General features: G+C 42.4%; 1 long non-coding RNA gene across 1 annotated transcript in view; it reads left to right on the forward strand.

Annotated features, from left to right (window-relative positions):
• The first annotated feature begins 600 nt into the window (after positions 1-600).
• LOC131741562 (uncharacterized) overlaps positions 601-21,694 on the forward strand; it is a 57,468-nt gene continuing 36,374 nt past the window's right edge. The window contains exon 1 of the long non-coding RNA XR_010836361.1: positions 601-968. This is a non-coding gene — a long non-coding RNA (uncharacterized lncRNA). The remainder of the gene's footprint in view (positions 969-21,694) is intronic.

The raw sequence follows: 21,694 nt of genomic DNA on the forward strand, positions 1-21,694 counted from the left end.
ATGCTTGCTTCCAGACATCCTGGGCTTTAAATAAAGATATTGTACTACTGTACTCGACACAGTACTGTACAGAGAAGTACACAAGAGCACAACCACTTGTAGAGGATGCACGCATGTGACAACGTATGCCAGACACGTGACTAAGTTATGTGATTGGACATGCGAATGCAGGTTCACATCTTTGAAAGTTCGCAACTTGAAGGTTCGTATGTACTAGATTTATTGTAGTTCCAATTGTACTGAGTTCTGACTGCACTACTAGCTGTATAGTCTGAGCAGGTCAACAACCTTTATCCACCACACCCTCAGATTTCCCCTCCGTAAAATGCAAATACCCCTGCAGCTGGGCAGAATGAATATCCTCAAGTGCAGAAACAGTAAGCCTAGGGCAGAGTCTTGGTGGCCCAAAGAAGAACCAGCTACCGCTGAGAAAAGCGGGAAGAACAGCGGAGCTCCCTGAGAGCGAAGGTCACTGCCAGATGCAAGTCCCAACATAAAATAGATCCCCCTACATGCGCAGCGCCATGATTCTTTGCACCCTTGTAAAGTGTCCGGTGAGCAGCAAGAGCTGGGGCTAACTTCGGGCCGTTGTCATCTGTTTCTTTTGAAGTAGAGCCCCTCATTTCTCAGAAGATCTCACAAAAATTTGCTTAATAGAAATCTAAGCTTGGAGAATTCTCGGGACTACAATGTACCCACTAGTTCCCTCCTCACCCGCGACCCCCTGGGCCCAGGAGAGACGCCAGCCCCGGCAGGACCCGGAGACCTTCAAGTTACTACACTTCCCAGAGGCCTCTGCGCAAAGAGAGGGGCCGAGCAGTGGCTCGCTTCCCCCGCCGCAACAGTGCGGGATGTTTTAATCCCAGTGGTTTCGCCCTCCTGGCGCTCGCCAAGGTCCCCACGGACCCGGAACAGCCCCCATCTAATCAGCCGGGAAGAAATAAGCGCAGCAAGACACTCTAGGAAAGGTAGTTTCCAAAAATATTTCTGGGAAACGGAGGGAGGCAGCGAGGTTTGCCAGCCAATTAAGAGCCGGGCTCGGGGCTTGTCACGTGACTCGCGCGGTCAGCTGTTTGGGGGCCTTGGCTTGGCTGAGGGAGGGGGCGTACAGAGCTGTGGGCAAAGCTACTGCCACCGCCTGGACTGGGAGCTGTCCCCGCTGGCCAGTCACAGCGCTGACCGCATATTTGCATATATTTGAACTTGGCGCTGGAGGACCTTGCAGTGCTCATCTCCTGCCTTGGCCTCTGCAGCAGCCAAACTGAGGCACTGGAGTTGCTTCAAAGCTTTATTGGATAATCCATTCATCAGTTGTTGGGTTCACCTCATCTTTGGGGACCTTTCCTACCCTCTGTTCTCATTCGGCCACTGTGTCTTCACCCATGACCTTGTCGCCTCAGAAATTTAAGTCCTGGGACCCGTCTATTTCTCGTTACCGGCCGCCTCTAGTTTCATTTCTTTCCCTACCCAGCCTAAATCCTCAGAATCCTGTCCTGCCTCATATGATTCTGTAACAACCCCAAACCGTCGATTAATACAATCGCCTGCTTTGGGTTTGCTAGGTGCTTCTGGAGGGGGAAAGATACAACACCAATTTAACAGATTGGTACCACTGGGATCAAGATCTCAGATGTCAGCTAAACTCTAAACTCCGTGGGATTGGGACAGCACTGGGAGGCCAAAAGAATAGAGGCGGAGAGTTTGCTGCTGAGACCTCTGGTGGGAGTACAAGGCTTTGCAAGGGCTATTTTTGTCGCAGTCCACGTCATGTTTGTCCTCTTAGAGCCTGAGAATGAAATGTAGAGCAAAGCAAAATATTAGTGATGAGAATATTCTAGAATGGCACGTTGGTGAGAAAGTATCAATAGAAGATCATGTAAAGACTCAAAGGAATGTTAAGTAACATGAAGAATGAAATGAGAAATAGCAAGAAAGCATGCAAAGATGCTAAACTGGTATAGTTAAAAGTTTTAAATAAACTCAGAGAGCAAGATAAAGTCCTTTAAAAAGCATTATGATGGAAAGAGATTGTGTGTTTCTGATGGCCAGCCTTCCAGAAAGATTAAAAGATTATACCCAAAAATTCCTTTGAGAAGTGGCAGGTGTAAGAGGATCCTGGAAATCAGTAAGTAACCTGGCTTCAAAAATATAATTTTTAAAAAGGTTTTTCATGAGGGGAAAAGGAGATCCAAAACAGATATGTCTGGACATATCAGAGACCCCTACTGTGTTGTATCTTAGAAGCAGAATCCCAAGTAGTCTGGGCTCCTGCTGTCACAAAGGCCATTAAGCAGGCTTTGGAGCCCCAGGGGAAGACCACACAGGGCCTGAAACTTCTCAGGAAGTGTGCTGTCAAGCACTGGAGAGGAGATTTAGTTTGATTTTTGTTCTCTTACAATGATTATGTGTTATTAATTTATATCTTTCTGTTCCTCTATAGCATAGGGTCCATTTGTTGTGTAAAAAATCCGTGAAATACCTTAAACCCTATCTAGCATTTTCACATACCACATTGTATTTGATAAAGAAAAGCAGCAAACTTCTCTGTTAACAGTTAACTGGAAAGGGTATTGCTTTGAAAACAATCCAATTTATTACACATCTGTATATCAACCTTGCCACCTGATTCTAAATTTAAATACTTGCTGTTGGGGACTTCCCTGGTGGTCCAGTGGGTAAGGCTCCGTGCTCCCAAAGCAGGGAGCCTGGGTTTGATCCCTGGTGAGGGAACTAGATCCCTTAGTTGCTTGCCTCAACTAAGAGTCCACATGCCGCAACTAAGAAGTCCACGTGCCGCAACTAAAGATCCTGCATGCCGCAACTGAGACCTGGCGCAGCCAAAATGATAAATAAATAAAATTTTTAAAAAATAAGTAAGTAAATACTTGCTGTTTACCAACAGGAAATTACAGTTACATTTACATGTGTCTGTGGGGGAAATGCCTGAAGAGAATAACCACATCTTTATATGCAAAGCAAATATCCAGAACCAAACAAAACAATTCTGGAATCCCAGGCTGGACATTAATATTTTAGGAGTAGAGCACAAGATCTCCAATAAACAAGAAAACCTACACGTTGTAGAAAAAGAAATCACATAGATATCAATTTTCCTTAAGGTAGAGAGATTCATTTCAGATTGTTTGTTCAGGACCAGGTTGTTGGTTGTTTTCAATTCTTTGCACACCAATACTTTTGTAAGTAAGAGTTTATTTCTAGAAAAAATGAAATTATAATGAATTATAAAATACAAACTAGTGGCCCCATTTTTTAATGATTAGAGTCAGCATACATAAAATCACTCTAAAGTTGCTATAAGGGAATTCCCTGGCGGTCCAGTGGTTAGGACTCCACACTGTCACGGCCGAGGGCCTGGGTTCAATCCCTGGTCGGGGATCTAAGATCCCACATCCCACAAACCATGTGGTGCAGCAAAAAAAAAAAAGAAAGAAAGAAAAAAAATTGCTATAAAAGTTTTGAAACAGTCTCAATTCTATATTTAATTCATGGAAGACCAGATAATCACCCCCCCTTGTCCAAGGACTATATTTTATATAGCACTGAGATAAAGCATCTAAAAATGGAGATCTTTCAAAAGCATATCACTCTCTGGCTCAAACTTCCATCATTTTTATAAGACTGACTTTTATTGTCAGTATATGAATATACCACAATTTATTTACCCATTGTCCTGTTGACAGACATTTGAATTGTTTCCCATTTTTTATTATTACAAACAATGTTGCAATGAACATTTTTGTAAATGCCTCCTCATGCACAAGTGCAAGAACCTAGGGTATAAACTCATGTTATCCTATGTGATTCATATACCCATGAGTGAAATTGCTGGGTTGAACGATGTATGCATTTTCACTTTTAGATATTGCCTACTTGGTCTCCAAAGTGCTTGTACCAATTTACGTTTACTTCAGCACCGTGGAAGAGTTCCCAATTCTTCGTTTGATCACAGACATTTAAAATTGTCAGACTTTTTAATTATTCCTACCTGCTGGATATGAAATGGTACTTCATATGGTTTAGTTTGCATTTCCATAGTTAATAATGATGTTGAGCATATTTTCATACATTTATTAGCCATTCTGGCTTCTTTTTCTATGATTTACCTCTTTATCTTTTATTCATTTTTTAATTGAGTGTTCTTAATTTTTGATTTATAAGTTATTTATATATTCTGGATTTGAATCCTTGGTCAATGATATATGTTGCAAATATTTTTTCACACTCTGCAGTTTGTCCTTTCGTATTTTTAGTGATGTCGTTTGATACTCAGGTATTTTTTTATTTTAACGATGTTGACTTTATCAGCTTTTTTCTTTATGGGTTGTGTTTTTTGTAATTTATTAAATCTTTGCTCTAAACAAAGATCATAATACATGCTCTCCTATTTTCTTCTAAAAGTTTTCTCTTCTTCCTGGGTTCTTGAATTCCACTTGGATTTTTGTATTTGGTCCAAGAAAGTGTTTCAGTTTAATTCTTTCCTATATGAATAACTAATTACTCATCTTCATTTTTGGAAAAATCTGTCCCTTCTCCACTGATCTGCAAAGCCACTTTGTTAAAGATGTCAGATGTCCCTCTATGGCTGTGTATTCTGTTCCAGTGGTGTAGATATCTACCCCTGATCCATTGTCACAATGTCTTAATTATCATACTTTATGGTAATTACTTATTTATTATAAAATATTTATTATAAAATAAATACTTATTTATTATAAAATAAGTCTTGTGTGCTAGAGTGAGTCCATCATCCTCTGCTTCTTTCTCACGTGTGTCTTACCTGTTTTTGTACATTGCCATTTACATTTTAGAATTGGCTTGTTGAGTTGCCAAAGAAACATGTCAGGATTTTTATTGCAATTGCAATAAAATCTATATATTCCCTTGGGGAATCTTTAGGATACTAAGTGTTTCTGTCCAGGTTCACAATATGTTTTTCTCTTTATTTAGGTCATCTTTAAGACTTTTCTATCTTTTTAAAAATAATTCTTAATAAAGGTTTTAAACATCTTTTGTTAGATTTATCGAAAAGTACTTTACAACTTTTTAATGCTGTAAATAACATCTTTTATAAAATTATATTTTCCAAATCTTTGTGTCTGAATTATAGGAAAACAGTCGAATCACCTTGCTAAACTCTCATAGTTTTTCTAATAATCTGTTTGTAAATTATCTTGGCTTTTTCTATGTAGACAATCATGTAACCTGTGAATGATTGCATGAGAATGATGTGCAGTAGACTGAGTACCCACATCCTGGATGCCTGCATCACAGTCTTCTAAACCCGTGACTATGTTATCTTACGTGACAAAATGGACTTTGTAGATGTGACGAAATTAAGGGTCTTGAGATGGGGAGACTTTTCTGGATTATCACAAAGTTCCTTTTAAGAGGCAGACAGAATTTGTCATAGACAGTGAGGGCTATGTGATGACAGAGGCAGAGAGAGATGATGTGATGATGGAAGCAAGGGTTGGAGTGATGTGCTTTGGTGATGGCAGAAGAGGCCACAAGCCAAGGAACACAAGCCATCTTTAGAAGCCAGAAAAGACAAGAAAACAGATCCTTCCCAAGAGGCTCTAGAAGGAACAAGCCCTGCCGACACCTCAGTCCCATAAGACTAATTTCAGACCTCCAGAAGTGTAAGAGAATAAATTCGTGTTGTTTTAAACCACTAAATTTGTGATAATTTGTTATAGCAGCAATAAGAAACTAACACAGGATGCGTGGAAGATACACTTTTTGATACTTGTCTTGTCTGAACTTGTCTTAATTCTTCTCTCTAATTTTTGAGGTTGGCTCTAGAATTCTAGGCTGGAATCTTGTTCCCTCAGAACAAGATAGGGTTTTTTTTCTCCCTTTATGATCTTTATATCATTTCTTTTTCTTGTCTTACTGTACTGGCCAGACTCTCCAAATGCAATGTTGAATAGAAAGATTTTATAGGACACCCTTGTTACCGTCCTGATTTTTTTTAAGATTATATCCTGATTTTTTAATTCAAATGTATTTGACATATAATATTGTATAAGTTTAAGATGTACAATGTGTTGATTTGATAAGTCACCTTCCTGATTTTAAAGGGAATGTGTCTAATACTTCACCATTTAAGTATTTTATATGTATAAATTATTGGTAGAAAATTTTCATCAAGTTAAAGAAATTTCTTTCTTCTCCTAGTTGGCTAAGATTATTTTTAGCATAAATGAGTTCTGAATTTTATCAAATGCCTTTTCTGTGCCTATCAAGATAATCATGTAGATTTTCTCCTTTAAGCTATTGTTGTGATGATTTATAGTAATACTTTTTTTTAAGTTGGACCAACTTTGCATTAATGAGGTGAAAACAGCTTGCTTCTGCGATATTCACCTTGCTAAATATTAATTCAAAATTTCACATCTATGTTTATGAGTCAACCTGGCTATAAATTCCTATCTTCGGCTGTCCTACTCTTGTTTTGGTTCAGAGTTTGATAGCCTCACAAATTGAGTTGGGGAGTGTTCCCTATCTCTTTTCATTTTAGAACTTAAGCATTTACTTACAACTACAGAAGATACAGATTTGATTCTCTTAAATTCCACACACTCTTACCCACAAACATGCTTTCAATGCCTTCATTCTTCCTATATAGTTGTTTTGTAATTTTTGGTTCCATCAATATTCAGGATTATGTAAATATTATATACTCATGAGCCACATTGTATATTACATTTACATACCCTTTCCTGTACAACTTTTGGTTTTCCTTGGAGTATATAAGTGGAATCTTGGTTGGTTGGTTGGTTTTGGCTTAGTTTTCTATGTGCCAATCAGTAATTCTTCCTGAAGCTGTTGCACAAAACTGTAAATCTCCTCTCCATTCAGTTAAATATTAGGCAACGGTCAATTGTATGTTTTTCAAGGAGAAATCTCTCCTGGAGTTTTCTTGTTCTCTTGCTCCAAACTGGATTGTGCTGTGCCTGCTTCCTGCTGTTTTGGGGAAATTTCCCTCAACTAGCATCCTTTTTATTCCTTTTTTCTCTTTTCTGTCTTGGAATCCCTGTGTCCTGGTTTCCATGGTTTCCTCTTTCTCGATTTACTGGCTCATTTTTGGTGGAGCACAATTCTCTCATTTTGAGAAGGGATACACAGAAAATAAATTTATTAAGGCCTTACTTGTTTGAGTTTATCTTAATTCTGTTCTCTCATTTGCTACTTTCATAGGCCTAGAATTCTAGATAGGAATCTTGTTCCTTCACAATCTAGGTTTGTTGTCTTCTAATTTCAGTCTTACTGATGAGAGGACCAACAGTGTTCTGATTCTCAGTTTTTTAATATGAGTTGTTTTTCCTCTCTTATTGCTTGTATGATATCTCTGATATTCTGAAATTTCCTAAAGATGTACTTTGGTGTAGGGTGTTTTCCCCCTCATTGCATTGGACTCTAAGGCTCTATTAATCTAGAAACTCATATCTCCAATTCAGAGAAATTTTCTTATAGTGTTTGTGTGTGAGAGAGAGAGACAGACAGTCAGAGAAAGAGCGAGAAAGGGAAACATTTGACATATACTGGGTTGACCAAAAAGTTCATTTGGGTTTTCTGTTAACATCTTACAGAAAACCTGAATGAACTTTTTGGCCAACCCAATATATAAGAATACAAATAATATTAGTAATGAAGCATTGTAGTAAAATAAACACCCATGAACCCACCACCCAACTTAGGAAATAGGATATTATCAATACCTGGAACTTCCCTATGTGCTCTTTTTTTTTTTTTTTTTTTTTTAAATATTTATGGCTGCCTTGGGTCTTAGTTGTGGCACGCAGGATCTTTGTTGCAGCACGTGGGATCCTCTGCTGTGGCGCGCGGGCTCCTCGTTGTGGTGCACAGGCTTCTCTCTAGTTGTGGCAAGTGGGCTCCAGAGCGTGTGGGCTCTGTAGTTGTGGCGTGTGGGCTCTCTGGTTGTGGCCCACGTGCTCAGGAGTTGTGGCGCACAGGGTTAGTTGCCCTGCATCATGTGGGATCTTAGTTCCCTAACTAGGGCTCAAACCTGCATCCCTTGCATTGGAAGGCGATTCTTAACCACTGGACCACCAGGGAAGTCCCCCTATGTGCTCTTTTCTGATCCCATGCCCTGCCTTCCAGGGCCACCCCTCGTGCCCTAACACTCCAGCAGCCACATAACCACTCTCATGACTTTTCTCCTAATTCACTTGCTTTTCTTTATTGTTTTACTATTCATGTATGTGTCGCTAAACTGTACCTTGTTGACTGTTGCTTGCTTCTGAACATCGTAGAAATGGCATCACACACAGAAACAGCACTCTTCTGTGGCTTGCATCTCCTTCCACATTGTTTCTAAGAGTCATCTATGCACATAAGTATAGTTTAGTATCGTGTCATTGCAGTGTAGCATTCCATTGTATGGAGATAGTACAATTTATTTAACTATTCTCCCAAGGACGGGCATTAAGTTATTTCCTTTTTTTCCCCCCTATCATGTCTACTAGTCCAGTCATTTCCTTCCCTCATTTTCTCTCTTCTCTGAAACTTACATCAGTCAATTGTTGAATCTTCTGTGCTAAGCCTTGAATTTTATTAGCTCTTCTGTCCTGTTTGCTCTTTCTTTGTAGTTTTTTTCTACTCTCAGAATTTCTCAAATTATGCTCTAAATCATCTATTGGCTTTTAAAATTTCTGCTAAGATGTTTTGAATTTTTTAAAGCTCTTATTCTCTCTAAGTTCCTTTTCTTTGGTTACTCCTGCTTGTAGTTTTCATAGATACAAATGTCATGGAAGGGGAAATTTCCCCCTTTCCCCTCTTGAGTTCTTTTGGCTGCTCTAATAGTTAAATTGACACAAGACAGCTTAACAGGAGAAAACAATTAATTTGTGATCACATTTCTATGTGATCATAGAAATGGGACCCTCAAAGTGACCAAAGCAGGGCTTCCCTGGTGGCACAGTGGTTGAGAATCCGCCTGCCAATGCAGACGACACGGGTTCGTGCCCCGGTCCGGGAAGATCCCACATGCCGCGGAGCGGCTGGGCCCGTGAGCCATGGCCGCTGGGCCTGCGCGTCCGGAGCCTGTGCTCCGCAACGGGAGAGGCCACTACAGTGAGAGGCCCGCGTACCACACACAAAAAAAAAGTGACCAAAGCAGACTGTTTATATATCATTTTTAGACAAAGAAATACATAATTATTTGTGAGGATTTCATAAATCAGCGGGGCTTGTGCTTAAGGTAGCAGACTAAAGAATAAGTAATGAAGTTTCTTTATAGCTTTCTTAGCCTTGAGTTCCCTAGTTCTGGTGATAAGGTTGCTTACCTCCTGGTTTGGAAGGGTACTTTCATATGGGAGAATTATTTCCCACTTTCCGGGAGTTAGAGTGGGTTTTTCTATACAAATCATTTTTTAACCAGCTGTTTCTCAAGTAACCTTAATTGAAAATAATCAATATGCCATGGAGACATATTTTGAGGCAGCCTGCCCTGGGTCCCAAAACAAACCAGGTTTAGAATTTTCTTGCAATTTTCTTTTGCTTTCTGCATTCCCTGTTTCCTCCTAGGGTGGTTGGTTGGGTGATTAATGTATTTATGTCTCTATCTTTCATGTTAGAAACTCCACTCTCATGTCAAGGGATGCTTAGCTGTTGTCTCTGACATGAGTAAAGGCACCAAAATGCCGATTTTGAGTCCTGGGTGCATGGGTGGGGCTTGTCTGCACGTGGGCTTCACAGTAGGCTGATCAGTTGAGTACCCGGCTGTTTTACCAGGGAAACAGGCTGTTTCACCAGGGAAACACCAAATGCTAATAGGTCTTTTCTCTTGGCTTAGTCAATTTCCGTAGAGAGGAATCTTCCATTCTTCCTCCCAGAGGATGTAAGCTGATCTACCATCATTCTGGCTGCTGGGCAGGGAAAGTGAGGAGGCGTTCACCACCCACCTCCAGGTAGGCTTTCACTGAATGCCCATTTTTAGTACAGTTCCCTGTTCTCAACTGTGCCTTGTGTCTCCGAGAGTCCACAACCTCTTAGTTTGACTTACGCATCGTCTTCCACTGCAGGGGAGGGCAGTCGTCTGGTTGTGTGGGGCGGGAGTGGAGTTCTGGGGGTCTCCCTGTTCCTCAAACAGATGCACAGCCAAGACAGACTTCCTATTTTCAGTCCTACCCCTCATCCCCATCTTCAGGGCTTTTCCAGTTGGAGTCCTGTGGCAAGGAGCCCACCTGCTGCTGCTTACTGTGCACAACCTCCCTTCTCAGGGTTAGATTTCAGCCTCCTCTGCTCTCCTAAATCAGTTACCACTGACTTTTCAGCTTTTCTTGTCATCTGTCCTCTGTTCCTGCATCCTCTCCAACCCTCTTGGTCCTTGTGGATATATGCTTTTCCCTGTTAATTTCTCTACTGTCATTCTGAGGCTTTGGGTGGAAAGAAATGCATGTGTTTTCAGTGTCACTGCCCCCACAGTGCACGGGCGTTGGAATGTGGAAAGCACCCGAGAGGAGGATCAGAGGAAACTCTAGGAGGTCTGCAGCGGCCTCCGGCTCTTAGAGCCTGGCCATGGCTGGCCAGGTGCCTGACACGGTATCCAGTTCTGTGGTGAGCAGAGAGGAGTTCTCTGCGCATGTGTTCAGAACAGTGACACTTGTGCGGACAACAGGAGTGGAGGGTGCTGTTGAAATGAGGAAAGAGAGTCAGGCTCGGCTGGAGCAAGCGAAAGTCTCCTGGAAAAGCACTGATGGCCAAGATCCAGCTGCATCTCACCCACCCCATTCCCCCTGTTATGAGAGTTAATCCCAGGGGAGGCAACGTTGCACACTCTTGAGGGACAGCCCAGGGTCGCAGAGGTCACCAGCAGCCCCTCAGACTCAAGGGGTCCATGTGGCTATGATTCCAGTCCCTGAGGGTAACTTCATGAAGTGGGGAAAACGGCAGATTTCTCATCCTCTGTCAGAGGGCCATCACCAAAAGCCAGGGCTTGGGCAACAACAACACCGGCTACCTTGCTTCCAGCATGGGGTAGATAGCCACAGACAGGAGAGCTGTGTCTCCAACATGATGCTAACTTGCCCTTGGCATCTAGCAGACCAGAGTCAGGAGGGGCAGGTTCTGAAAGGGAACAGAGCAGTAGTCGCCTGTGCAGCCTGGGGTGGGGACTTTATTTCCCCCTCTAGGAGGGGAGCTGAGTAGTTCCACGTGCAGGTTCTGGGGGGCTGATCCCAGGACCTGGTGTGAGTGCTCACCCTTCCTTTCCGACCGTGAGCACCCTGCAGCCCTCCTGAGACGCTAACCCAGGCCTGAGAGAGGCTGCAAAATGGGAGAAGGAAGAAGTATGCGCTGGGGTATTTTCAATACCACCAAGCAAGTCTTCCAGCTCTCAGCAGATACCGACTGGGTGTCCGACAGTTGAACTCAATTCTGACTGTCTACCTAGAGTTAGCACCAGATGCCACAGGTTAAGGGCTCAGTCCTGCAAGACTGCCCCAAATTCAGATGTGATGCCAAAATTTGGCCTCTGTACACCAGTACTGAGTTCAATCTCGGAGACAAGAGTTTTGAGTGAAGTAGAAAAGAATAGCTTTATTGCTTTGTCAGGCAAAGGGGGCCACAGTGGGCTGATATCCTCAAAACTGTGCGCTCTGAAAAAAAAAAAAAAAAAAAAAAAAAACTGTGCGCTCTGACCTGGACAGGGTAGTGAGGAGTTTTATCATAATGGTTCATAGAGGAGGGCATGATCAGCTCAGGGACATTCTTCTGATTGGTTGGTGGTGAGGTAATCGGGAGTCATCATCATCAGCCTTCTGGTTCCAGCTGGTCTGGAGTCTACGTGCAGCATACAGTTAACTTCTTTCACCTGGTGGGGCTTTTAGTCTGCAAAACAGCTCAAAAATATTGGTATGTGTATCCCTTGGGGGGGAACCAGGACCCTGCCCCAAGGCTGCACTATGTTTTTTGACTGCTCCTCCCTTGTCTCCACATCCCTTCCCTTCCCTGATTAGGGACTGTTTGAACCTGTCCTTTAGAGCTCAGGGAAGGTCATGGAGGCTGAATGAAAACTATTTCCTACAAACAAAACTCGGGGAACACAGAAAGGCTTTTTTGTTTTTTTCTTCAATCTTCATATCTTTTATTTATTTTATTTTATTTTTACTGGCAAGCCTCCAATGCAAAGATAAATTGGAAGTGTTGATACAGCGTATCCTTGTCCCTTTCCTGATTCCACAGAGAATGTGTTGTTCCATAACTTACCAGTAAGCATAATGTATGCTGTAGTGTTTTTCACTTGTAGATATTCTTTTATCAGGTAAAGGAAGGTCCCCCCTTTTTTTTTTTTTTTTTTTTTTGGCGGTACGCGGGCCTCTCACTGCTGTGGCCTCTCCCGTTGCTGAGCACAGGCTCCGGACGCGCAGGCTCAGCGGCCATGGCTCACGGGCTCAGCCACTCCGCGGCATGTGGGATCCTCCCGGACCAGGGCACAAACCCGTGTCCCCTGCACCGGCAGGCGGACTCTCAACCACTGCGCCACCAGGGAAGCCCCAGAAGGTCCCTTTTATTCTTAGTTGACTATGAGTTTTTTATCATGAATGGGTATTGTCTTTTGTCAGATTCCGCTTTTGTGCCCAGGAGCCCCACAGGGTTCTTTTCGGTTTCAGGTGTAAGTCCAGGTTGTCACCTCTGCTTCTGACCAACCGGCTATAAATTGGTTAGAACAGCTCACAAAGCTCAGGGAAACATTTACTTACATTTACCAGTTTATTAAAAAGGATATCACAAAGGGTACAGATGAGCAGCCCACTGAAGAAGTCCACGGAGGTGAAGTCAGGAAGGGTCCTGAGCTCAGGAGCTTCTGTCTGTGGGTCTAGGGTGCACTGCCCTCCCAGCAAGTGGGTGTGTTCACCAACCCAGAAGCTCATCAAATCTCCGTGTGCAAGAGTTTTTATGGAACTTGATCTGCAGCTCCCAGCCCCTCCCCTTAGATCAGGGGGTGGGGCTGAAAGTTCCAATCTTGTCAATCACTCAGTCCATCTAGTGACCAGCCCCCTCCTGAGGCCATGCAGGGCCCCACCACCACCAAGTCATCTCATTAGCATAAACTCAGATGTCATAGAGGGGCTTGTTGCGAATAACAAAAGATACTCCTATCCCTTAGGAAAGTACAGGGATTTTAGGAGCTCAGCTCCCGGGACTAGGGATGGGAACCAAGTATATTTCTCATTATACCACACGTGCCAACACCATATCCTCAGTGACAGCTGCTTCTGCTTTCTGAGGGGTGGCATGACTCCCATCGGTGAGGAAATTATCCTCTACACGGCAACCTTTCCCTCGCAGTGATGGGGAAGGGAGGGGAAGGGAAAGGGCCTGAAGCAGATACTATTGGTGCTGTGCCCAGAGCCCCCAGGACTCCTGGACTGTTTTTATGCACACTAGGTCTCGTGATGTCGCTCCCAGCAGCCTGCACCTGATCTCTTGGTAGAGAACCTAGGACTGACGCCGCCGAATCTGGCCTCTGTACCCCAACACCAAATTAAATCTCAGAGGCAGAGATTTGGGTGAACTAGAAAAGAATAGCTTTATTGCTTTGCCAGGCAAAGGGGCTCACAGCGGGCTAATGCCCTCAGAACTGTGTGTCCCAACCCGGGGGTTGGAGTGGGGGTAGGGTTGTGAGGAGTTTTAGTCAAGGGGCCGGGTTGCTGATAAGGATTCAGGTGCATGCAGGACCTGCATTCCTTCAGTCTAGAGATCTTCTGGCATCTGGTGGTCTCGTGATCTGGGGTTCTCGAGGTTACTGAACTGTGACCTTCTCTCTGGAACATCTTCCATTTGGTGGGAGGTTTAGTTCCGCAGAAGAGCTCAAAGATATTATGTATATCCCTTGAGGAGGAAGTAGAACCCTATCCCAAGGCTACAGTATTGTTTCTTGTCTGCCCCTCCCTTATCTCCACATTCCCTCCCTTCCCTGATTAGCAACTGTTTGAACCTGCCCTTTGGAACTCAGAGAAGGGGACACAGAAAGGCTTTTGTGCCCAGAAGCCCCACAGAGCCCTGCCCGGTTTCAGGATTAGCCCTTAACAAATGACTGAAAACGTGGGGGTATAGCCCTCCAGCTTTCTTGCTCCTTTGTTATTTACTTATTTATTTATTTATTTGGCTGCACCGGGTCTTAGTTGCCACGTGCAGGATCTTTAGTTGCGGCATATATGCGGGATCTAGTTCCCTGACCTAGGGATTGAACCCGGGCCCCCTGCATTGGTAGCGTATAGTCTTAACCACTGGACCACCAGGGAAGTCCCTGTGGGGTTAATCTTAAAATGTCTCCAGGGTTTCCATGAGAGATTGCTCCAGGCCTGCCCCGCCTTGGGACTCTGCTTGCTCTCATATGTTTCCTTAGCCTCCTTTCTTCCCAGGTCTCATTTCCCCACTCACCCCTCCAACCAGTTTTTTTTCTGGGAACACTTCTTTTTTTAAATTTTTATTTTATTTTATTTATATTTATTTTTGGCTGTGTTGCGTCTTCGCTGCTACGCGCAGGGGCTACTCTTCATTTCAGTGTGCAGGCTTCTCACTGCGGTGGCTTCTCATGTTGCGGAGCACGGGCTCTAGGAGTGCAGGCTTCAGCAGTTGTGGTGCATGAGCTTAGTTGCTCCACGGCATGTGGGATCTTCCCGGACCAGGGATTGAACCCGTGTCCCGTGCACTGGAAGGCAGATTCTTAACCACTGCACCACCAGGGAAGCCCTCTGGGAACACTTCTTAAATAAATAATTTTGACATGAATCCTCTTCTTCAAGTCTCTGCTTCTGGAAACTCAATCTAAGACAGCCTCATCTTTCAGAGTCCTTGCTGGTTCTTGGCTACTGCAAAATGGGACAGAGTGGGCAGCCCTTTGTTTATAAAGCACTGTAAGCATGCTGCAGGTGTGAAAGGTAGACCCTGAAATGAGGAAAAGGTGTAGACTTAAATTAATTGTTTCAAATCAAAGAGAGAGAATTGGGCTTCTGAAGCGAACCTGGAGGGGTAAGAAGAGGCAAAAGCTAGGAGTTTGAGGTGGAGAAGGGGATGAGCCACAGGGCAGTATAAAATGTCTCTGTTGCATCAAACCTTCAGTAAGGACTGCTACTCATACAGACACTGTGTGGGCATGATGTTTGGGGTAAGGCTGCTTGGGATGCGATGCTGCAGTGCACACCAGAAGGGCAGGATGAGAAGGCAAGACGGTCCTGAAACTGAGCTCATTCAGTGGAAGCAGGGATTCTGAGCCAGAGAAAACATAATCCACCACACGTGCACTGCACACGCACACACACACACATATGCACCAGTCCACCAAGAGGGGAAAGGGATAAGATTCCTCCTCTGAGATCTGAGTTATGAATGAAAAAAGACAAACTTGAAATAACTGAAGGATAAGTTCTAAAGTCATTGCAAGAATGTCCAAAGGCAGCTACAGCATTGCAACAGCAGTTGCCAGTGCAAATCGATAAGTTGACTCCCACAGCAAACAGGAGTTCATGGAAGGTGGGGGAGGCAGTGTCATCCAAACCCACCACAAGGGTCTTGCAACATGGCACCACCACCCCGCGTGACCTGAGCTCTTTCCTTGCAAGCCCAGGCCATGACAGAGTCAGGCAGCCCTCCTTCCTCTGCCCTCCTCACCCAGGGTCTCAGCAGCCAGTGCCAAGAGCCCTGCCCCTTCCCTGCCTCCCTCTCCTCCACCCTGCTGCCAGCTTCCTCTCCCTGTGTGCCAGGGTCTCAGCGGTGGGTGTTCCAGGGTGCATGAGGTCTAATGGGCTCGGGAGCTGGGGACCCGCCTCTCAATCCACTCCCATCTCTGACTCTTTCCCCTTTTAAGTCTTTATTCCACAAACATTTATTCACCACATGCAACTCACCGGGAACTGCTGTCTTTTTTCTGTCTCCATCCCTGTTCCTGTTTCTTTTATACTCTCTCTCCCTGACTCCATTCCTGACTCTTTTTTCCCTCCTTTCCTCTCTTTCTCTCTCCACCTTTCTCCCCTTCCCTCTCTCTATCCCTTATCCCAGTCCTGGCCCCTTTGAATTAAATTGTCCTGAATCTCTGAAGACAGATGACACAGCAAATTTGACAGTGCCCACAGTAACTGACAAGTCACAAAGCAGTTTGTGGTAACAAGTCCTTATTTTTGTTGTTGTTGTTATTAGGAATAACTGTGTAACAATGTGATTTTAGATCTTTATCTATGTCTCTGATTAATTCCTTCAAGAGGCTCCCTAGGAAGAGTATTTTTAGGTCAAAGGGTACAGGCATTTTTAAGGCTTGTGATATAATTGGAAAATTGCTTTTTCAGAAGTATTGCACATGTAACTGGACTTCTTTAAGTTCATACCAACCTTAGATTTAAGATGGGGTCACACATGTTTCTCCAGGGTTCTTGAAGACACTCATGTTCTGGAATATCTCTGGATTGGTTGGTTTGCAGAGGACATGCCCAGTCCCCTTTCTGCACACTTAAATATTCATTTGTTGATTTGTTCAACACACACTTATATCAAGCATGTGCCATGTGCTAGTCATGACCCTGGACTAGACTTTGGTGATTTTTTTTGGCCACACAGCGTGGCATGTGGGATCTTAGTTCCCCGAGAAGGGATAGAACCCATGCCTCCTGCAGTGGAAGCTCAAAGTCTTAACCACTGGACCGCCAGGGACGTCCCCTCGACTTTAGTGATTGAGAGTTGTGCCAGAATCATGGGCGACTCCTTCCTTCAGACTGGGCTCAATTCTGGCATTTGGTATTTTTAAAATCAACAATGAGAATTTTCTTACAATGTGAGACAGAGCGTGATCAAAGATCATTTGACCAACCATTATTTTCCTACCCAGACAGTCATAAACAACACTCAGCTCTCACCCACACTGCCTTCAGACTTTATTGGTCAAGACTTCTTTTTTCAAACATCAAAACAGCTTTGGGAAAAAAAAAAAAAAAAAAAGGCTTCCCTGGTGGCACAGTGATTGAGAGTCCGCCTGCCGATGCAGGGGACATGGGTTCGTGCCCCGGTCTGGGAAGATCCCACGTGCTGCGGAGCGGCTGGGCCCGTGAGCCATGGCCGCTGAGCCTGCGCTTCCGGAAACTGTGCTCCGCAACGAGAGAGGCCACAGCAGTGAGAGGCCTGCGTACCGCAAAAAAAAAAGAAAAGAAAAATTACTTTTTTCTATTAAGGCATATTTATTGAAAGAATGGCACAAATCGTGAGTAGGAAACATGCATAGCCTGTTGGCAGAAATATCCACCCTCACATTTCAATCAATAGCCTTTCAGATTACATGCAATGTAATTACATAACTAGAATCATATATTGTTATCTTTAACCAGCTTTTTTATATCAACTCAAAACAAACCTATCACATCCTTTTTAATGGCTGCATTGTATTTTATTATATGGCTATAACATCATTTATTTAATCTCTTAATTTTCACTGCTAGAAATGATATTCTGAAAAATATACTTTTAAATATATATCTACCTACTGGTCTAGTTATTTGTCTCAGCATAAATTGCTAGAAGTAGAATAGTTTGTTGAAATGCATACCCACTTAAACTTTTCATACATATTGCCAAGTTGCCTGCCAGAATGGCTGTATCAACATGCATTCCTATCTTTGATGTCTGAAAGTAGCTTTCCCTCACATACTTGACATCACTGGGTATTACACACATAGCTAATGTAAACAGTTTTATTTCATTGTTATTGTAATGGAATAATGGCATTTTTATGTCTTTGTGAAAAAATATATTTTTTGAACTGGAATTCTCCCAGCAGAGTCATTAACAAATGTGAGAGTAGAACACAGATATTTTAAGAAAGAGGACTTATTAATGATAGAAATGGAAATCAATAAATTAGAAAGCAAAAAAAAAGAGTTGATAAACAAACCTAAGAGCTGGCTCTTTTAAAAAGGAGTGCGTAAAACAGAAGAAGAAAAATGTAGAACTGTCAAGCATGAGCAAAAAAATAGGGGATAAAACACAAAAAAACCCACAATGCCAAATGTTAAAATTTATGTTACCATGTCTAAAAATTTATCTGAAATGGCTTTCTTGAAAATATAAGTTCCTAAAATTGATTCTAAAGAACCAAAACCCCTTGATAAAATGGAAAAGGCTGTAAATAATCTAAGCCCACAAGCAACAGCACCCAGATGGTTTTATGAATGAGTTCTAGGAAATCTTATTTTAAAATACCATTTCTATGTCATTTTAACTAGATATTTAAACTAGCATAGGAAACGATGTAATTTATAATACAAAAATGCAGTGTGTTTTATAATACAAAAGTCTAAATAGGCATTTATAGACATGAAAGTCTTAAATAAAATATTAGTAAGTTATACCCAGCAGTATATTAAAAGAATTGTGCATCAGGATCACGTAATGTTTATTCCAGGAAGAATGATTGGTTCAACATTAAATAATGTGTGTTGAATCAAGCATTCTGTAATACATTCAATAGTGAGAGGAAAAAAGCCTATGATCATCTCAATAGATGCCAAAAATGCATTAATTAAGACGTGACATCTATTTCAGATAATGATGATAATGACAACAATGGCGGTAAATATCTTAGTAAGCAAAGAACGGGAGGGCCAAGGATACACATTTTTTTTTTTAAATCTGAAGCCACAGCAGCAAACTTAATGGTAAAACATCAAACATTGTTTCCATTAAATGAGGTTCTAATTATTATTGCTACTAATAAAAATGTTTCTGAAGTCTCAGAACAATGTCATTAGTTAAGAAAAAGAAATAAAAGAGATCGATATTAAAATAAATAGCAAATTATCTTTACGTCCAGACTATACTCTTTTCATTTGAGGAAATCCAAGAAATCCTACTGAAACTAAAGAGAAGTCTATAAAGTGGTTCAATATAAGAAATACAAAAAAAAAAAAAAAAAAAAAAAGAAATACATGGACAAATCTATGACTTCTTCTATACTACCAATAACCAGTGAGTAAATGTAATGATAAACAATTCCATTCATGGGGCTTCCCTGGTGGTGCAGGGAATCCGCCTGCCAATGCAGGGGAGACGGGTTCGAGCTCTGGTCCAGGAAGATCCCGCATGCCATGGAGCAACTAAGCCCATGCACTACAACTACTGAGCCTGCTCTCTAGAGCCCACGAGCCACAACTACTGAGCCTGTGCGCCACAACTACTGAAACCCACATGCCTAGAGCCTGTGCTCCGCAACAAGAGAAGCCACCGCAATGAGAAACCCGTGCACCACAACAAAGAGTAGCCCCCACTCACCACATATAGAGAAAGCCCATGCAGCAACAAAGACCCAACACAGCCAAAAATAAATAAATAAAATAAATTTTAAAAATATTCCATTTATAATTGCAACAATAACTGTAGACTACCTGTACGTATGATTATGCCCAAAAATATATGGCTTACATGAGGAAAATGATAAAATATTTCTTAAAAAATCTTAAAAAGTTGGAGATACCACATTTCATGGTATAAAGATATTAGCTTTCACTGAATTATTTTATGAATTTAATACAGTTTTGATGAAGATCACTATGAGATTATATTTGGAGCTTGAAAGATTGATTCTAAAGTTGTCTGGAAGAAGGTATGCATGAAGCCAAGAAACTCTGCAGGAACTCATGGCCACACAGAATAAAGACTACATTTCCCATTCTCCCTTGCTGCTAGATGTGTTCATGTGACTAAGTTTTGACCAATGAGCGTGTGTTTTTGCTGCATCCAGAAATCTTCCTCAAGAGACTGCTTACATGTATCCTTTCCCCTTCTCTAACCCTTTTGTCTTTCCTGCTGCTTGGGATGTGAAGTCTGAGGATAAGTCTGGATAGACTGGACTTTGAGGATGAAGTTCACATGCTAGTTATGGCAGAGCAGAAAGCTGGAAGGAGCCTGGATTCCAGAGGTTTTTATGAAAGAGAAAAACCACATCAGCTCCAGATTGCCTACATCTGGACCTTAACATGAGGGAAGAATGGGACTATCTTATTTAAGCCATTGTTATTTTGGGTTTTGATCGTTCACAGGTGAATCTAATCCTATCATAATAAACTTTCATATTCCCCTCATGCTTATATAATTATATTCAGACTTATTTAAGACACGTACACAAGTATTATACAGTAAATCCCCTACGTACAAACGAGTTCCGTTCCAAGAGTGCATTCATAAGTCCAATTTGTTCGTAAGTCCAACAAAGTTAGCTTACAAACCCAACTAACACAACCAGCTATATAGAACTGTACTGTAATAGGTTTATAATACTTTTTACACAAATAATATATTTTTTAAAACCCCCCAAAATAAAACATTTTGAGTCTGACAGTACAGTACCTTGAAAAGTACAGTAGTGCAGTACAACACCTGGCATACAGGGGCTGGCACCGAGTGAACAGGCAAGAAGAGTTACTGAATGGGGGAGGGAGAAGAGGGGGGAGATGGTAGAGCTGAAGGATCATCAGCAACAGGAGACAGAGGGCGAGCTGCAATTCCACTCACTCCTGACATTGATGGCACAGGTTGTTCCTTGCTGGATTCAATTCTATCTACCCTCTTGAAAAAATGATACAGTGATGTCTGGGTAGTAGCTCTTTTCTTCTCATCATAGATGACACGGTAGCACTGGATTGCGTTCTGAATGCCTGCTGCGACCTTCGTGTACTGTTCTACGTTCAGATCCTGTGCCTCAAAAATTAACAGTGGGGCTTCCCTGGTGGCGCAGTGGTTGAGAGTCCGCCTGCTGATGCAGGGGACACGGGTTCGTGCCCCGGTCCAGGAAGATCCCACATGCCGCGTAGCGGCTGGGCCCATGAGCCATGGCCACTGAGCCTGCGCGTCCGGAGCCTGTGCTCCGCAATGGGAGAGGCCACAACAGTGAGAGGCCCGCGTACCGCAAAAGGAAAAAAAAAAAAATTAACAGTGCCTCCTCAAATAAAGAAAACCCCCTTGCCATTTCCTGTGTCGTGAATCTCTTCAGTTCTTCAGTTACTTCTTCTTCCTCTTGTCTCTCTTTGCGCTTTTAGCAGTACCAGCTATATCACTGCTGCTTTTACACTTGCTTCAGATATCCTGGGCTTGAAATAAAGATACTGTACTACTGTACTCCATACAGTACTGTACAGTAAAGTACACAAAAGCACAACCACTTGTAGAGGATGCACGCACATGACAATGTACACCAGACACGTGAACTAACTTATGTGACTGGACATGTGAACGCATGTTCACATCTTTGAAAGTTTGCAACTTGAAGGTTCATATGTAGGGGACTTACTGTATAGTTTTTCTTCATTATTTTCAGGGAGGGAAAAAATACTTTCTTCATCTTGTTTTCTTCAGTCAATACAACCTTGTGAAATTCTATCCATGTCAATTAGTATAGCTCTAATTCATATTTTTTGGTGACTTCAAACAAGTACCAGATCTGATTCCGCAATCCTCCCATTATTGGACATTTGCTTTGTTTCCAATTTTTCTCTCACTATTAACACAATGAAGTAGTAAACATATGTTCTTATGTACTGTTGCTGTTGTTTCTGAGGGATAGAATCCTAAAAGTAGGCTAGCTGGACGAAGGAGGAAGGGTATATGTACTTATTTTTTTAGGGTGTATGTATTTTAAATTTTAATAGATGTTACTAGATTGCTTTCCAGA

This window comes from Kogia breviceps, chromosome 14, assembly GCF_026419965.1.
Source record: "Kogia breviceps isolate mKogBre1 chromosome 14, mKogBre1 haplotype 1, whole genome shotgun sequence".
NCBI lineage: Eukaryota > Metazoa > Chordata > Mammalia > Artiodactyla > Physeteridae > Kogia > Kogia breviceps.